The following is an 18,047-nucleotide window of genomic DNA, read 5'->3' as shown; positions in this document are numbered from 1 at the left end:
CTCAACCCAGCCCCCACCACACACTCACCTCCACCCCACCCCCACCCCTGTCACCATCTCATGCATCCAGAAGGAGCAAACAGGGTGCTTGGGGTGCTGTTGCTATGTTTGCCCTGTAGTTCCAGTCCTGGCGGGGCTCTACCGTGTGTGTTTGCTCTTTGCACTGAAAAATGAATCATGTTCTCTTGTTAAGTGGATGGATTTTGTGACCCTTGGAGAGGGAGAGGGAGAGGGAGAGGGAGGGAGGGAGGGAGAGAGAGAGAGAGAGAGAGAGAGAGAGAGAGAGAGAGAGAGAGAACAAGGAGATTTTAAAGCACCTCAGAATGTAGAAAGTCTTCCTTCCATCATGACAAAGGAGAGAAAAGGGAAAAAGCTTGAGGAAAAATAACAGCAGCTGACTGAAACTTGCCGTCTCTGGAACAACTTCTCTCATGAATTTTCATTTCACTATTTTGGGAATTTAGCCAAATTGAAAACTATTTTTGGAAAAAGCATTTCTTCTGTGTGGTAACTACTTTCACGACATGTGATTTGCTCAAACTCTAAAATCACAAGTCTTCTAAAATCTCTGTCCCACCCTCTACCTGCACAGATGTCTTATTCTGACCTTCACATACCATTTTCATAAACACTGTCTTACCTCTGGACATATGATTTATGCGTTTGCGTTCCTTGATGGACTTATTTACCAACCATAATACTATTTCAAACCAAACCTCAAAGTGTAGATCCCACCGTCCCTAGACCACAGCAGTGATTCACAGTTCACTGACAACCTTTATCATGATGTAACCGTGTTCTATGTGTTCAGCATTCACCACGGGCGCACTATTTCCTAATTTTTTGCTTGACTTCGCTAGGTATCTCCTTAGCCCATATATCTGTCATTTCCGGAGGAGCACTATCCCGCCATGTTGCTAAAACAGCTTAATTAGCTGTCCCTCAGCTAGTTGTTTCCATGCTTTAGTATAAGCCAGAGAAGCATTTTTAAGTAAATAAATCTTGTGGGTTTTGTTGAGCTATTTCCTTGGGCTACAATCTGAAGTAGAGAATTAACAACTTAAAAACTATAATCAGCTCCGTGTCTTATTACAAATTACCAGGTGACTCCCCCCAAAAAAGTGATATGAGGAATTTGCAACGTCATTAATAAAATATATCTGTCTTTTTCTTCAGAGTCTCTTTAACAGTGAGATTTCTAGTCTTTCTAGACTGTGGGGTGATTCCAAAAGAGTAACGGGAAACTGAGCTCCTTGAAATCAACTCATCTGTATAATCCTCTTTATGTTCTTTTAAAGTGTAACTCTCAATGGCCCAGTACCAAGTGCTCTCTCTACCCTGTCACTCATTCAGAACTCCCTGCGGCCTCACTAAATAGACTTTATAAGCTCATCTTTTCTCCACTGAGACTCATCAGGTGAGATATTGGGCTTGGGACTCCAAGGCCACTAGGGGCTGCTGTCTTACTAGCCTTTCCCTGTGGGATTCCCATTGTGCCACCCAACATCTTGCAGTTCACCTTTTACATGAGTCTGTAAAGCGACACCTCTTTAGTAAGAGGCTGCTTGTTCCTTTCCTGGCCACCCAGACTCCCGAAATAACCACACAGAAACTGTATTAATTAAATACTGCTTGGCCCATTAGCTCTAGCTTCTTATTGGCTAGTTCTTATATTAATTTAACCCATTTCTATTAATCTGTGTATCGCCACATGGCTGTGGCTTATGGGGTTAAGTTCCCGTGTCTGTCTCTGGCTTCTATCCAACTCCACCCTTCTTTCTCCCAGCATTCAGTTTAGTTTTTCTTGCCTAGCTCTGTTCTGCCCTGCTATAGGTCCAAAGCAGTTTCTTTATTCATCAATGGTAATCACATCATACAGAGGGGGATCCCACATCACACCTTCTTAGCTCAGTGGCATTTTACACATTGTTATACATGCATAGCCACTGTTTGGATCAAGATGCAGAACCTTGGGTCATCTTACAATCTTTTATCCTTTTAAAAAAAATTATAGAGGTTAGAGAGATGGTTCTGTATTTCACAGGCATACTGCTCTTGTCTAGGACCCAGATTTCATATTCAATACTTAGGTCAGGTGGCCCACTACTGCCTATAACTACAGGAGGATCTGATGTGTCTGGCTTCCGAGAGCACCTGCACACACAGGCACATGCACACACACACACACACACACACTTTAAAAAAAATTATATATATACATTGTATTGCCTTTCTGATTCTTGTTCTATATGAGGCTTGATTCCAAAGTTATTCCAATACAGACTTAATAATTTTTGATCACAGAAGATTAAAATCCCTCTGACATCATAACTGACACATATGCCCCACACTCTTAAACTTTGAAATGAAAAATTGAATCCTAGAAGTAAAAAGATTCATGGAAGGTCTAACGAGCCAGTGAATGCCCTTGCTTTCCATTCATTGGTCACTGTCTGTCTATGTATGACTGAGCAGCCAGTGATAAAGGATCCTGGGTGCACAGCAGAGACAGAGGCCTAGCTCAAGTTTTATAGTCGTAATTTTTATTTTAGATTCTTGAAGCAAACAAAGGGTCAAATTGGTGGAGCAACATGTTTTTAAGATGACCTTAATACACTCCCCTTTTTAAATTGTGAACTGTGACCCCACATGAGGCCATGAAACTGAACCTAAGAGTCATAAAGTTTGGCAACTGTAAAAGGTTTCTAAATATCGAAAATCCAACAATTAATTCTAAATCAACCCCAAAGTGGGATCCAAAGTGTCCCTGGCATCGCTCATCAGAGTTGTGTCACATGACCTCACTGGAACCTTGGTTCTGAGCACAGGACATGAGCTCAGTACAGTGGATTCCTCCAAGGCAAACATTGCCTGAATCACCTCAACTAGACTTAAGATTGTAGGATGCTCTGGGTTGCAGTGCTTTTACTGTACACATCAAGAGTTTTTCTCATGTGGAAACATAATGGTTTAATTATGGAAACAAGACTTCAAATATTTTCCTACTGTTGTTTCTCAGCATGTAAGCCTCATGTTAATATATCTCCAGATCATATGCATTAGATGTCTGACTTTCAAAACTCTTGTCTGAGTAACTGAACTAAGACTAATGAAAAAATATCACTAAAATAATTTTGGCTTGAGACTGGAAAAGCCTGTCAGACTACCACAGCTCTTTACTCGGTGTTTATGAAAAGCATGTTCTCAGCAATGCCAATTATAAAGGTATTAATCAATTGAAAAATGTTAAACTTTCTATGTCCCACAGAATCAAATATTTACCTAAAATTTAATTTGCTATGTAAATGTATACAAGCAGCGTCATCTCATTTTGGAAAATTAAATGTTGTATCAAAAATTGCTTTAAACCACATTTCTTTATGATTAATCACCAGTCAGTCACCTTTGGCTTGCAGACCTATGTTATATATCTGTTCACCTGGAGTCGTGTAACAATTTATTGGGTGAAAAGGAAACTTAAGTAGGAAAATTTTAAGAAGCCTGATATATAGCACTATTTTTTTTTTACTTAAAAATGTCAACAGTTTTAAATCAAATGAGTTTTTCTATGACAACCAGTGCTTACTCCAACAATGCCCCATTGCTTGTGGTTTCTTTGGGCCCTTTTTAATTTTAGATTAACCTTCAGAGCAAATATGAGTCAATCCAATTTTTATTTATTTTATGGTGTAAAGTGGGGTTTCATATAGCCCAAGCTGGCCTTGAATTCACTGTATAGCCAAGGCTAGCCATGAAATTCGAATCCCTCCGTCACCATTCCTAAATACTGAAATTATAAGCAGGTACTACCAAAAACCAACTCCATGTTTTATTTTTTAAAGCAATAAAATTAGCACCATTATATCAAACATCGGCTGTTTGCCTTTCACAATTCCAAAATAGAAACATGAGTATAATCTAGGAATTGAACAGTAGGAACTAGTAAGGAACATACAAAGTAAAAAGGTTTCAAAGACCAAAGCATAATAATGAATGTGAATAATTAATGACTCTGTCAAAGGATACCTAACTCTATGCTGCCTGTAGAAGAGGCTGATGCCCACATGACTTGAAAACATAAGAAAATAATGAATCTATTGAAATGGGAATGACCAGAACATCTGGGCAAGGATATTTATATTAAATAGAGCAGAATTTGAGACTAAAGAATAGAATGAATACATAAAAATGTCAACTTTGCTAAAAGTGATTATTCCATTTTTTAATAAAATAGTTTATCTTAAATTGACGAAACATGTTTTTATGTGAAAGCTAAAAATATTTGTATATTTATTTTTATTTGCAAATAAATATAGGCTTACATAGATAACAAATTTTGTACATTTTTGTTTATTTGTTGGTTTATTTTGGTGGTTGGTGCTGGAGATTAAACTCAGAGCTTTGCACATGCTAAGGAAGTCCCTGTGGCTGAGCTACAACCCAGCCCTGGGCAATATGTTGTATTTTTTCCTTTTATAAATATTTTTTATTAATTCTTTAAGAATTTTACACATTTTTTAGTAATGAAATTAACCACCCTCCCCTAACTCCATCTAGATACAAACCTCATTCCATACCAACACAACTGGACAGTTTACTTTAGTGATAATTTTAGCATTAAGGGTGCAGCCCTATTGTCTGCTGTGAAGCTGGAAACCATCCATGTAGCACGGATATACATTATGGAATGGAATCTAACCACTGAAAACTAAATGGACGTAGCATTAAAGCAAGTCCTAATGAGTCATCATTATACCCATAAGTTAAGGCATCTCTCAACCTTCATCAAAGAAGTTTTGTAGTAGACAGTGATTAATGTAAAGACTCAAAAGTAGTCAAGATGCAGAGAATAAGAGATGGCAGAATGTTCAGCCCTAAATGGAATGTACAAACCACACCCCTCCTCCCGAGGCTCAGGGATCATTGTGGGGAAAACAGAGGAGGAGGTTGAGTGCAAGGTAACAGCATCTTCTGGACACATCAAGGCAGCTGCATATGTGAGCTCGGTGCTTCCAACAGCACGTCCAACATCTGTGCAAGCTAAGCCAGACCAAACCCCAGCATGGGAAAGGGAGTTGGGCATGAAGTCTCATCCCTGACCAAGAAGTTTTTGAAATTCTCTAGCTTCTGGGAGAGGGAAGGTTATTTTCTCTAAGAGCTAAGCCCTAATACATCAAGCACACTCTAGTAGAAGGCCACATATACAAAAATATTTGGGCAGCACAAACTGGCCTTGATGGGATGGATGAAGAGGGAAGGGAGTTGGATCGTGAAAGAGTTTTGGGGAGAGATGGTGAACATAATTACATTGCATGAAATTCTCAATAAAATATTTAAGTATAATAAAGTATTATTGAAATGGCAATGTATTCATGACATGATATTGAGTGAAACAGGTAAAACATAAAGCACATACATAGAGCTTCATCTTCATGCAATATGCACATGCTATAAGAGATTCTCTTATCTCGACAGCCAAGAAAATTTCCATGTTCACGTGGGTTTTTTTTTTTTGATATAAAGTATTTTACACTATGTATTCACAATACTGGGTTTTGCCTGAAATCTTTTCACTAATATAGAAAATACATATGACATATAAGGTCCTATAAATGTAACACATAATAATATTCATTTATTTTGATTTGTTTTCAACTCAAGAAATTTTTCTATAGATTTCTTCACTCTGTAAAAAGGACATTTCAAAATAAAATTCTATTAAATTAAGGGATATTATTTGGCTATTTATTGTGCTACTTCTCTCTACTAAGAACAGGGATGATCAGAAGTCTGAAATAAAACAAGGATAACCTTTGAAGCCACAGCTTTCTCCAAGTGATTACAAGGATCACAAATGGGAATAAGAAATTCCATCCCAAGGAACTGATATGGGAATCTCAAAAAGTTCTGGGACTATCTTACAAGAGAAGGCAGAAAGACTGTAAAATGACCAGGGAAATCCACTGTGACATTTGTCTGAAGTCTTTTCACTGATATAGATGATAGTAAATATATATTACATATATAAACATATATTTAACATTATATCTTCTAGAAATGACACAAAGCCTTCCCATAATACTTCAACAACTGCAACCTAAACAAGACCTGAAAATGACAACACCAGTTGACATGTCAACATGGAAGAGGGAAATCTCACTAGGCCTTCCCTAAGTGAAGACTACAGGCAATTAAGAACTACTGAGAGAGGGAGAATGTGTCTTCCCAGGGAACAGTTCCTAATTGATTATCAATTCAACTCTAAATGGACTCAGCAGGTTAGTATTACATATACTCTTATGTTAATGTTTATATATATGGCTTTTGGGTGTGAGTGCATGTGTGTGTGAGTGAGTGAGTGAGTGAGTGAGTGAGTGAGTGAGTGAGTGAGTGAAACAACACATGATGAATTCATGAGTGAGTTCATGAGTTTGATGCCAAGCTCAGAAGGAGTTGCAGAGATGAGGAGTGGGCAACAGATGTAAATACAGTACACAAATGTGAAATTTTTAAAATAGTCTTTTCTGTTCATCAAAGAAACCTAAATTTCTATCATAAGCAGAGCAATTACATTAAATAAATAAACAGAACAGTAATATAGTTCAGATAGATATTCACTTTGTTCATAGACCTCTCCTAAAGAGACATCAATTTGCCAGTGCTTGTTAAAAATAAAAGGCAAAAACAAAAATCTATGCAATGGGCTCAAGATAATTCTGAATAAGAAGCCCCAAAGCCATTTCAAGCAAAAGCAGCCTCCTGAGAATGGCTTCCTGAAGTAACTTCACAAAGTTACTTTGTATTCATTTTGACTTATATACTTTTATGGGTTATGGTATCTTCAAATAAAGTTGCATTACGTTATGATAACATGTTATTTATATAATTCCTGGTAGTGTTGGCGGAGGCTGCTCATTTGCTCCCGGTTGCTCAGACCCGAAATAATTACACAAAATTGTATTAATTAAACCACTGCTTGGCCAATAGCTTAAGTGTATTTTCTATCTAGCTCTTATATCCTAAACTAAGCCATCTCCACTAATCTGTGCATCACTACGAGGTTGTGGCCTACCAGCAAAGTTTCGGCTGGCTCCTGGCATCAGAGGCTACACAGCTTCTCCCTGACTCCACCTACTCTCTCTCTACATCTCTGTTTGGATTTCCTGCCTGGTTTTACTCTATTAAGCCAATGATCAAAAGCAGCTTTATTCATTAACCAATAAAAGCAACACATATACAGAAGGACTTTCCACAACCACTCCATTGTAGGAAGAATAATGATATGCCTCCAAAGAGAATCTTAAAACAATTTTACACTGATATACTTAAAATGAGATTGGTGGGAAGTGTCACTCCAGCTCCAAGCATCTATTTTGGATTGTTGGGTGGAATGTTCCATTTCAAGTCCCCTCCCCTGGGACTTGCCTCAGTCCAAACTCCACCTCTGAGAAAGCTTGCCAAATGGTGACTTCTCCCCGAGTCAAGAACACTCCCATAGGCTCTTTAAACTGTCTCCCAGAGAACAAACACGTGGTCTTTTCAACTCTTTTACCCCTTCTCCATGTTTTCCCTGAGGGCCACTCGGGAGCTCTGGCACCTATTAAACCTGGGCCTTTTCTAATTCGGTTTGATTTGGTCTGATTTGGATTACCCTGTCAGCAAGAAAGGCTTATCGGGCCAAAAAAACTTAACAAGGATTTACACATATTATTATGATCAGGAAATAATCAGATCTTTCAGGAGCCTCTAATGCTCATAAATATGTGGAAATATGTTAAGAATGATAATACAGATGAGTGTGAATTCTGTGTTAGGGACACAGACCTGAAAGAACTTTGACGACCCTGACTTCTAATTTCCCTTTGTCTTGGGAGACATGATCCAAAGAACTAGGATGCCCAAGTTCCCAGCAGGCACTTTTGCCTGGCAGAGGTGCATCTGTAATTACTCTCGACATCTCTCCCTCCTGCTACACTTCATAATGTAATTAGCACCACCATCCACTTTCTTCTGCCCACAGAACTCTTTTCCTCTGAGGACAAATACTGATGGAGGTGGGTCTTGTATCTTATCTGTTGATTTCATTGGTTAATAATAAAGAAACTGCCTCAGCCCTCATAGGACAGAAAATTAGGTAGGCGGAGTAGACAGAGGAGAATGCTGGGAAAAAGAAGCTGAGTGAGTGAGTCGCCATGATGCTCCCACTCCAGACAGACGCAGGTTAAGATCCTCTCTGGTAAGCCAGCTCATGGGCTACACAGAATATTAGAAATGGGTTAGAACAATATGTAAGAGCTAGCCAATAAGAAACTGGACCTAGCCAGGCCAGGCAGTGTTTGAAAGAATACAGTTTCCATGTAATTATTTCTGGGTATAAACTAGCCATGCGGGCGGCCGGGTGCCGGGGACGCAGCCCTGCCGCTCCTATTTCAACAGATGGCGCCCAATGTGGGGCTCGAACCCACGACCCTGAGATTAAGAGTCTCATGCTCTACCGACTGAGCTAGCCGGGCCAGGCAGTGTTTGAAAGAATACAGTTTCCATGTAATTATTTCTGGGTATAAACTAGCCATGCGGGCGGCCGGGTGCCGGGGACGCAGCCCTGCCGCTCCTATTTCAACAAAATACAATTTTCAGGGTTGATGTGGGTGATTGAACAGGCAAACCTTATTCATCACACAGAAATGTCCTGAGTACACCCAACATGTCACCTTCTCTAACACGGTTGTTTTCAGTCACTCTCCCCCTCCAGAGCTCATGGATTACCTCCCACTATTGAAAGTAAAGGAAAAGAAAGCCGCTAATCCCTACCATGTTCAACATAGAAGACCATGGGCCCTGAGAAGACATGGGTATGGGAGGGCATTGCACCTGATTAGGTTGACCCACCTCTAAGGCAGGCAGGGAAGACAGGTGGAGGTACAAATGAGAGAAGATAGGAGAGAAGCAGAACAAGGACTCTAGATAGAGAGGGTTTATGGGAAAGAGCAGAGACCCGAGAAATCATGATGGGTGGAGCCTGGAACCTGCAAGGCACTCAGTGTACCTGGAGTTCCAGACACCTGTGGGGATGCAGAAGTTGGGAAACCTACATGCAAAGAAAGAACTACATCTTCAAGGTAGCAGAGCCACTTAACATGGAATCAACAAGGATGGGAGAGCGTGATCTGAGGAGCCCAAGTATTAGGTGTGGGAAAGATGACGAAACTAGAGTCAGGGTTTGGTGGCCACGGTCATGTGACCTGAGAGAAGCCCAAGGATCCTTTCAATGATGTTTATTTTTAAAAAAACATTTACCACATCAGTGTTATAGTAACAAAATGGCCCTGACTTCAAACTCAGTTTCAAGGAAAACCATCAAAATATTGATATTAATAACTGAAGCAGAGGCAGTTGAGTTTACACAAGACACAAGAGAAACAGCTCAAGACCTTGACAAGAGAAAGTTAACATGTCAATCATGGCGCCAGATGCATTTGCTCTCAAGTCTGAGTTTGACCACTGGAGGCTTTGGGGAAGCTGTCCTTTACCTTCTCAGTTGTGTCCTTTGTAAACCTCAGAGAACAGCAGAGCTACTGCTTAAGTAGTCGACAACTCTTCCTATTAGGAGCCTTGAAGACAGTCTAGCGGGTACTCTTCCGTTCACTGATGCCATGTTACTAATGGGAATGTGGGGCCCTCTCCACCTCCTTGTTCTCTTTTAGTTTCTGGCCATGAAGAAAGTCATGTTGCTCTTCCAGGTGTCCCAGCCATGATGTGATGCTTCAGCACAAACCAAGACAAGGGGCCAAGAAATCATGGACTGAAGGCTCCCAAACTGTGAGCCAAAGTAAATCTTTCTCTTTATAAGTTCATTATCTCAAATAATTGTTATAGTGATGAAAAAACGCTAACACAGACAGGAGGTGTCAGGAAATAATGCAAACGACAGTATATGACCCAACCATTCAGTACCCACTAAATAAATTCTATTTTCCTATAGTAAGATTATTCCTAAAGCTGAAAAGGAATAAAGCTTAGATTTAAAATTGAAAATGTTAATTATTATTTTGAAAACAGCCTGTTATGATACTGGGCAAGAAGCAAAGCAAAGGCATTGGTGAGTGTCTCCAGATGTTTCTTTTCAGTTTCTACCAGGATCCTCAGGAGAAGCAAAGTTTCCTCAGATGGAGAGTAGAAGACACTCTTGGACCCAAATCTGCCAGAAGAGCCCTAGGAAGAGCTTCAAGGGGAACGTCACAACAGTAAGAAAAACTTTTTGGGAAAGGCAAAGAACAATATATGTAGTATTATAAGGAGACAAACAAACTCTTTAAATGATAAAAATTCTTTGAAAAGATTGGAGTCCTTGTAACTTTTATAGGAATAACAAGAGTTAAAATTCAAGTTGTAAGAAAACCTTCATAAAGAAATGAATGAAGAATCCATTGTCACATTTCAGTCAGGAACAACTGTCATGTTTCAGCAGAAAGTTCTTGGGAAGTCCATAGATAAAATAGCAAGCCATCTAAGTATCTCGCTTCCAGGGGACGATACTGGCAGTGTCATGATGAACGTGTACTATCCAACTCTTCAATGAAGGAAGCATGCGTTTCTGTCAGCATGACATGGGCTTTCTGGAAACTTTCCTGAGATGACCTGTGTGTTGCCTATAACTTATGAATATCAAACCATGTAACATATTTATCCTAAGCAACCTTTTGATTCTTTAACTTTTGCCACATTCTATCAATAGAAAACCCATGATTGAAATTAACGTGTGAGTAGAATTCAGAGATGTTTCCTTTCATGTTGACACTGAAACATGCCATTTGCCCAAGGTCGCAAAAGTAACCCTTCTGAGTCTAATCACTTTCTAGTATCAGAGGACAGTTTAGAGAAAAGCATGCACCAGTCAGGATATAACGCTGCAGACAGAAGGTACCATCCACTTTAACCTTCAATATCTTCATCACCTTCTCAAGTCTGGATGACAAACAATAAATCAAGCCTTGATGTATAGTCAATACTACGGTGAGGTAAATAGTCCGTTGCGGCCAACTTTGAGCTGTAGCACAACCATCGCTTATCAGGGAGCTTGAGGGAAATGTATGATAGTAGCCCGGCCTTCAGCAGTGTCCTCCAGGCGCCTACTGCTGCTCATTTAACCCTCTCAGGTCCTTGTTCGCATCCTAGGACAGACACACTCATGTGTGCTGAATGGGGTGAAACAAGGTCTTTTGTTATCCAGAGATCTTAAATGCCCATGTCTACAGACTGGTGAGTAATTTGAATGATATTATTATTAAACTTGGATCTTTTTTTTTTTTTTACAATATGCTGTCATTCAGCGCCACATAGGAACTAGGTCTTTTTAAGATTTATTTTTATTTCATTTATTTGAATCTTTTTTCTACATGCATGTATGTGTGTTGTGTGTGTATGCTTGGTGCTTGTAGTAAGTCAGAAGAAGGTATTAGATTCCCCTGGAACTGGGGTTATAGGTAGTTTTGAACCACCATGAGGATGTTGGGAATAAAATCCTGGTCTTCTGTAGAACAAGCCACTGCTCTTTTAACTGCTGAGCCATCTCCCCAGCTTCTGAAATAGCTTTTATGCTAATCATTGCTTACAAATAGATTTCATGAAGGTGCTAATGAATGTAACAGGTACCACCAGCTCTCCCGCCACTAGAACAATGCTAGAATACTCACCCCAGAAAAGAAACTTCCACATTGTGTTATTTTTAAAAAAAGCACCTACCATATTAGGTTGTGTACTCTTTAGGGGCACAGAATGTATCCCGCAAAATTTGTATATTAAAAGCACAGCATTTTTTTCCACACCAAGTATTTTGCTGTGTGTGAATAAGTCACCTCATTCATCTTAAACATCCACTGCAGTAATTATTTGAAATCAGACAAAAATCCATGACAGCAGCCAGGCATTGGTGGTGCACACCTTTCGTCTCAGCACTTGGGAGGCAAAGGTGGGCGGATCTCTGGGAGTTCAAGGTCAGTCTGGTCTACAAAGCGAACATGCCAGCACAGTTAGCTAGCTGTGGAATTACTGGACTTAGCAAAATCAGTTGCTGATATGTTCTGTTTTTATTCCTCAATTTCTTCTTTAAACTCTGAAGCATTAATTGAATTATCGGGAATTTCTAAACTTAGGTCAATACAGTCGAAGCCCTTTCTAAAGGGACCCTTCAAGCTGAGGCGAGTCTGACGTAATGTACTGCCTTGGGATGGCCTGAGATATGTTCTCTTTCATCAAACAACTGTATACTTGTACGTGAGGAGACCTGGAGTACAGGTCAGATGGCTTAGTATTTGACCTGTAAACCTGGAAGTCTATATTTGAGCCTAGAACCCATAAGGAAGTTGGAAGGGGACTCAGTTTTGCAAACTTTGCTCTCTGACCTCCCCACGCTCGCCCACACACAAGCAATACATTTTGAAAAAAAAAATAATGTTTTTAAATGAATAAAAATTTCAAAATAAAGATTTCTACCTGATCTTTGATCTCACAGATCATATGAGGCAAATTGTGAAATATTTCAAATCTGGGCCCTGGAAACTATCTCACCGAACACAATAATAGTCTTTTTCATAGTGAAATACAGTGAATGGAGTCAGGAGCTGTATGCTTCTGACCCTTTCCCTCCAGTGTCTAGCTCTCATCCCAGTAGGAAGCTTGCCCATCCTACACTATGGGGATAACTCCTCGGTAGTCAGACCCTCTGAGATTCTGTATTCATATCTTTTGCCACATCTGCTTCTAACAGTCCTCCTCTGGGCTTGAGTCAGATGAAGAGACCCTCTTTGCTATTTGACATTATACACGTAGTGCCCACATTTTTTTATTTTATTTTATTTATTGGCCTCCAAAGTGAAGCTTTCCTCAAGCTCTTTCTGTCTATTCAGTGACTTACATGCTTCTTAGAGACTGCAAATCAAGGGATTAGGTTTTCAGAAATCCAACTACTTATTGGAATAATGGCAATAATTAATAATTTGTTGTGACACACATTCCCAATCCCAGTGCTTTGGAACAAGAAAGGTTTACTTCTCTCAATCACAACCTAACAGTTAATAACGTTTGACGTTTCCTCCCACTGATGACTCTGGCCATTAGACTGCTTTCCTCTAGTGTTGTTCCTATCCTCTGGCTTCAAAACTGATGATGTCATCCAGGCAGTGAGACAGGAGCACTGTGAGAAATACAGTCACTCAGTTATCTCAATCTAGAAAGCTCCGCTCAACTCTAGCTGTCCAGAACAACCCACATGACATTTCATAAACACAGTGGTTCTGGGAAGTCCGGTTGGCCTCCAGTTCTAATGGGTCTCCATTTGCACAAGCAGCAAGGACTGACTCCAAAATCCTTGAGGGGGAACGTTTCATTATTGCCGACCTGTGCTACATCGTTGGGTCTATATGGGAGCTGAGTCCAAACCGAGCACTGCAGCAATATTTTGCTTGTAATTACGCTCTAAACATTACAATACAACTATTTATAGAGCACTTCTATCCCATCAGGCAAGTGGCATCATCTGGAGATGATCTAATGTAGCAGCCAGTTTTCTTATATGTGATACAACACTGCCATCCTCACAGTTCACAATCAAGAACTATGCAATCACGTTACAAACATATCATTCAATAAATAATTCTCATCTTTTAAGTACGTTGAAAATTTTGTGGTGACCTGCATTCTTAGTTATCCTGGGGCACATGTGGGTAGGTATTTTTAGCTTCTTGGGAGTCTAAAATAATTCCAAAATAAAAATATTTTTAAATAGATAATACGTGCATGTATCCACACTGCAGAGAACTTTGTATCTAGCAGCACATTAAATCCCTAGATCTTTAGAGAAGAGCCAGTGTTCAACCCATTTAACAGATGAAGAAATTAAGTTTCAGAAAAATGAAGAAATGTGGGGCAAGCACACTATTGCTAAGTGGGTAACATAGGAGTCACACCCCAAAAGTCTAGTTTCAGAGACATGATCTTATTTGTTTGTTTGCTTGCTTGCTTGTTAATAGGTAGGATCTCATTATGAGCTGATACTAGATTCAACTCTTATTAATCTTCCTGTCTCAGCCTTTTGAGTGCCGGGATCCCATTTGCATACTACCAAGCCTGGAATAAAGTAATGTTTCGGTTTGTTTACTTGTTTGTTTGTTGTTTGTTTGTTTTAGGAAAAACAAAGAAGCAATCATAGAGAGGAAAAGAAAAGCATTACAAAGTGCTGGAGTGAACTAACCAGGGCATGCAAAAAGCTGGGAAGCAATCGTTCTAGAGTGTTCTGCATCCTTCAGTCCCACAGGAAAGCCACAGAGTGTATTTTGATCAGCCACAGGCAGCTCTAAATGGCAGAAGAGCCCTGACAGAGCTGAGGACCACTTCAAAGAGATGCTCGCAGCTCCTCTTTGAATAGGTCAGAGTAATTGGGGCTATTTAATCTAGTCAACAAGGGGTTTAATTGCCACTGTTTGTGAAAGCTTTTGAGAGCATGTCCAGAGGATATAGGACAAGTGACAGAAACTGGATTGAAAAAATAGAGGTTAGTTTGGCATTCAAACGTGTTTTTATTACTTTCTAAGCAAGGATAAAACTCGGAAACTGGGACATATTACACTTTTTTTTTTTTTCTGATTTTTCAAGGCTGGAACTTGCTCTGTAGACCAGATTGGCCTCGAACTTAGAAACCCATCTGCCTCTGCCTCTGCCTCTGCCTCCCTAGTGCTGGGTGTAAAGGAATGTGCCACCACTGCTCCGCTTGCACTTCTTTTGAGATATTAAAAAGGAAAAACAGCGATCTCTGTGAGTTCGAGACCAGCCTGATCTACAGAGCTAGTTCCAGGACAGGCTCCAAAGCCACAGAGAAACCCTGTCTCGAAAAAAAAAAAAAAGGAAAAAAAAGGAAAAACAGAGTCGAGGGAGGGCACTGGGAATGAAGCCTGCCATGAACAAGGTCCTGGGTTTGATTCCCAGCAGAAAAGAAACAAATAAAAGAATGCAATTAAACCAGCAGGGAAGGCACAGCACATGCTCGCACACGGCTAGGCCCCACACAAGATGCTTCTTGTGCCTTAGCTGTTCCATCCCTGTAATTAAATGTAAAGCAAATGTGGTCATTCTCATCTTTAAGGAGAGTGAGGTGAGGACTGCCTAAGGCAACCTAGTCATCCACCATAGAAGAGGCTGAAACCTCTGTTTTCTGCCTCTCAGGTCTTTCCACTCTGTAAGATACTATAGAAATCGGAGAGGAAAGGGTCTGCAGAGACCTCTGCCTACTAGCAGCTCAGATAATCAAACATGCTCCCTTCCAGTGCAGAGGCCAACAAATTATCCATCCGCTCATGCTCTCGTCTCCACTAGGCTACTCTAAAGGGAACTCCGTTTGGTCCAGCAAGTTAACCTTTGCTTCTACTGTCTCATCCTCCAGATGACATAGAAGAAACGAAGGAGGAAGAGGAAGTTCATGACGAGAGAAACACTGAATTGCCCAGCAATCCAGGTACAGTGTAGATACTGAATAAGGGTGAGAGGAGACTAGGGTTACTAAGGAGCTCGGCCACTGGAGATTTCAAAAACCAAACCAGACCAGTGCAGACAAAGCCAAAGAACAGCACATGTACCAATGGGAAGGGCTCTTCCCATCCAGGCCAACAGGACCCAGAGGAGGACACCGGCTCCCAGACTGGCCTTCCACAGGCGGTTATAGATAACGACGGTCAAGGCACCAGGACGGGCGTGCCACCAAAGGTCTCCAAGTGGTGTGTCTGTGCACTCTAATGAAATTGTACTTGTGGAAACTGAAATGGGATCATACAATTCTGCTAAATTCTTAAATGAAAGATAGACTTTTCTAGACACATTGTAGGTTTATGAAAAATTGAGCAGGAACAACAAAGCTTTCAGAGATTACCAATCACCTCCCTTGGGTCTCATTATTGTTAATATTTCCCATTGGTTTGGGACATTCATTACAATTGATGGGTCAATGTCAATTTGTTTGCATTAACAAAGCGTATTATACAAGACTCTTTGCAGGAGACACGTGGGACCTGCAAGGGCATGTAGCCATGGTGACTGCTAGGGTCACTGCCCTCCAACTACCCAATGCTTCCTACAGCCATCCCTCTTACCACCCAATGTTTTAGTCCAAATAGTTTTTTCTTCTATTTTTATTGACTGTGTTTATTCACACAGTAAGTAGTTTTTCAGGCTGACTTCTTTCATTTAGCAAATATATTTTTTAAGTTTCTTCTATATCTTCTTGTGGCTTCATAGTTCTTTCTTTCATAGACAGTCTTTCCCAAAGAGCAGTTTTAAATTGTTCGATGAATTGAGTGGAAAGCATAGACTATTCGCCTGCCCCTTATCTTCACACTTATTTACCCATTAGTTCCCTCTTTCATTAGTGTTGTATACTTTTTTTAACAGTAGATACATCAATATTGATGTGTTGTTTTTTGTGCCAAGGTTCAGTGAGGCTTGACAATAAAGGGCTGCAGGTTTGATTCCTTTCATCACTGACTGATATTCCACTGAAGGGGTCTCATGTGTTTATCCACTCTCATACTGAAGAACAATTTGGATGCTGCCAATATTGATAATTATGAATTATGAGCTATAAGCATTCATAAGCAACCTAGGGATAGACATATCATAAAAATGTTTGTGTAAATACCAGAGATTACAATTACTTGCTCAGACTGTGTTTGGTTTTGGAAGAAACTGCCAAATTAGAAAGAAGAGCAATTATCCCTATAATTCCAGCATATAGAAATGGAGTTAAGAGGACCAGGAATTGATGATCATCCTTGTCTCTAAATAGCAAGTTCAAGTTCAACCTGAGTTATATGAGACCCTATATCAAAAAAAGAAAGAAAGTGAAGGTGAACGTGAATAAATTAATCCCACACTAGCTCAGAATTAAGTCTAATAAAGGGGTTCTTTATTTAAGGGCAGACTCACAGATCACAATCCTCTGTATGAATGGGAAGCGGGAACCTAATCCAGCATCCAGGTGAGAGAAAGAGAGAGAGAGAGAGAGAGAGAGAGAGAGAGAGAGAGAGAGAGAGAGCTAGCAGCCTTGGCACCCAAGGCCATACCCACACCCAACCTGGTCCAGCTTCTCAAAGGCCATTGGCTGAAGGAGGTTCCCCATCACCTCCCCCTTTTGTCTAAATAAGAGAGTTCTAAACCCAATGCAAAACTATATACAATAAGAACAGACATCAAGTATAAAAATTAGAATTACAACCAGCATAAACAGTATTAAGCAAGAAACACATGCTAAATGTTTCAAACCTATCCTAAGGAGTCTAAGTCTTGTATTAGAAATGGCTTGGCTAAGTCATAAGAGGAAAGAAAGTAACTATCTAGTCTTCAACCCCATTGAAGACCTGAGAAGGAAGATAATATTACTTGATTACGCAGAAAGTGTAATCAAGCAGCTTCCAAAATGTGCAGTAGATGACAGAGACAACTGGCTCCCTGGGCAATCACCCAAAGTCTCATTTGCAACGTTGGAGCAAACAACTTTTGCTAAGGCCTAGAGTAACTGACAGACCATTTTCAGAGGCAGGACATTTTTCAAAACCATCTTACCCTGTCTTGGCAAGATTTGACAGTCTTTTTTCTTGTCTCTTGCTTGTCCAGTATGGACACCATGCATTTTGTTAGTGATTGAGGCATGGACAGTTCCTTACCCAAAGGCCAGTTTTGCCAAGAAGAAAACAAGCTCCAAGTGGAGTGAGTGTCATTGGTGCTCAACATTCTCTCAAGAATAGATCAGTGCTGCCAGGAGCAATTGTGTCTCATCTCAACAAAACCCTAAGTTATTTAAATGCGATATTCTACAGTTCTTTGAAGTGGTTGGAGGTTACCTAACTATGCAGAATACAATCCCTATAGCCTGAGTAGTCTAACTATAAGTATGACAAACATGGATGACTATTGACCTATAAAACTTAATACTGATATAGCTCAAAGACTAAGACTTCATATTAGAATATTAAACAATCTTTAAACAACTGTGCAACAAATGAGGA

General features: G+C 40.1%; 1 protein-coding gene and 1 non-coding gene across 4 annotated transcripts in view; both read right to left on the bottom strand.

Annotated features, from left to right (window-relative positions):
* Csgalnact1 (chondroitin sulfate N-acetylgalactosaminyltransferase 1) overlaps positions 1–18,047 on the bottom strand; it is a 319,461-nt gene that overhangs the window by 188,675 nt on the left and 112,739 nt on the right. The window lies entirely within an intron of this gene.
* Trnak-cuu (transfer RNA lysine (anticodon CUU)) lies at positions 8,441–8,513 on the bottom strand. Its single transcript has one exon. It is a non-coding gene; the product is annotated as a tRNA-Lys (tRNA).

This window comes from Alexandromys fortis, unplaced genomic scaffold (genome assembly GCF_014885135.2).
Source record: "Alexandromys fortis isolate MF-2015 unplaced genomic scaffold, M_Fortis_MF-2015_v1.1 scaffold_261, whole genome shotgun sequence".
Taxonomy (NCBI): domain Eukaryota; kingdom Metazoa; phylum Chordata; class Mammalia; order Rodentia; family Cricetidae; genus Alexandromys; species Alexandromys fortis.
This window is presented reverse-complemented; position numbering and strand designations above follow the sequence as displayed.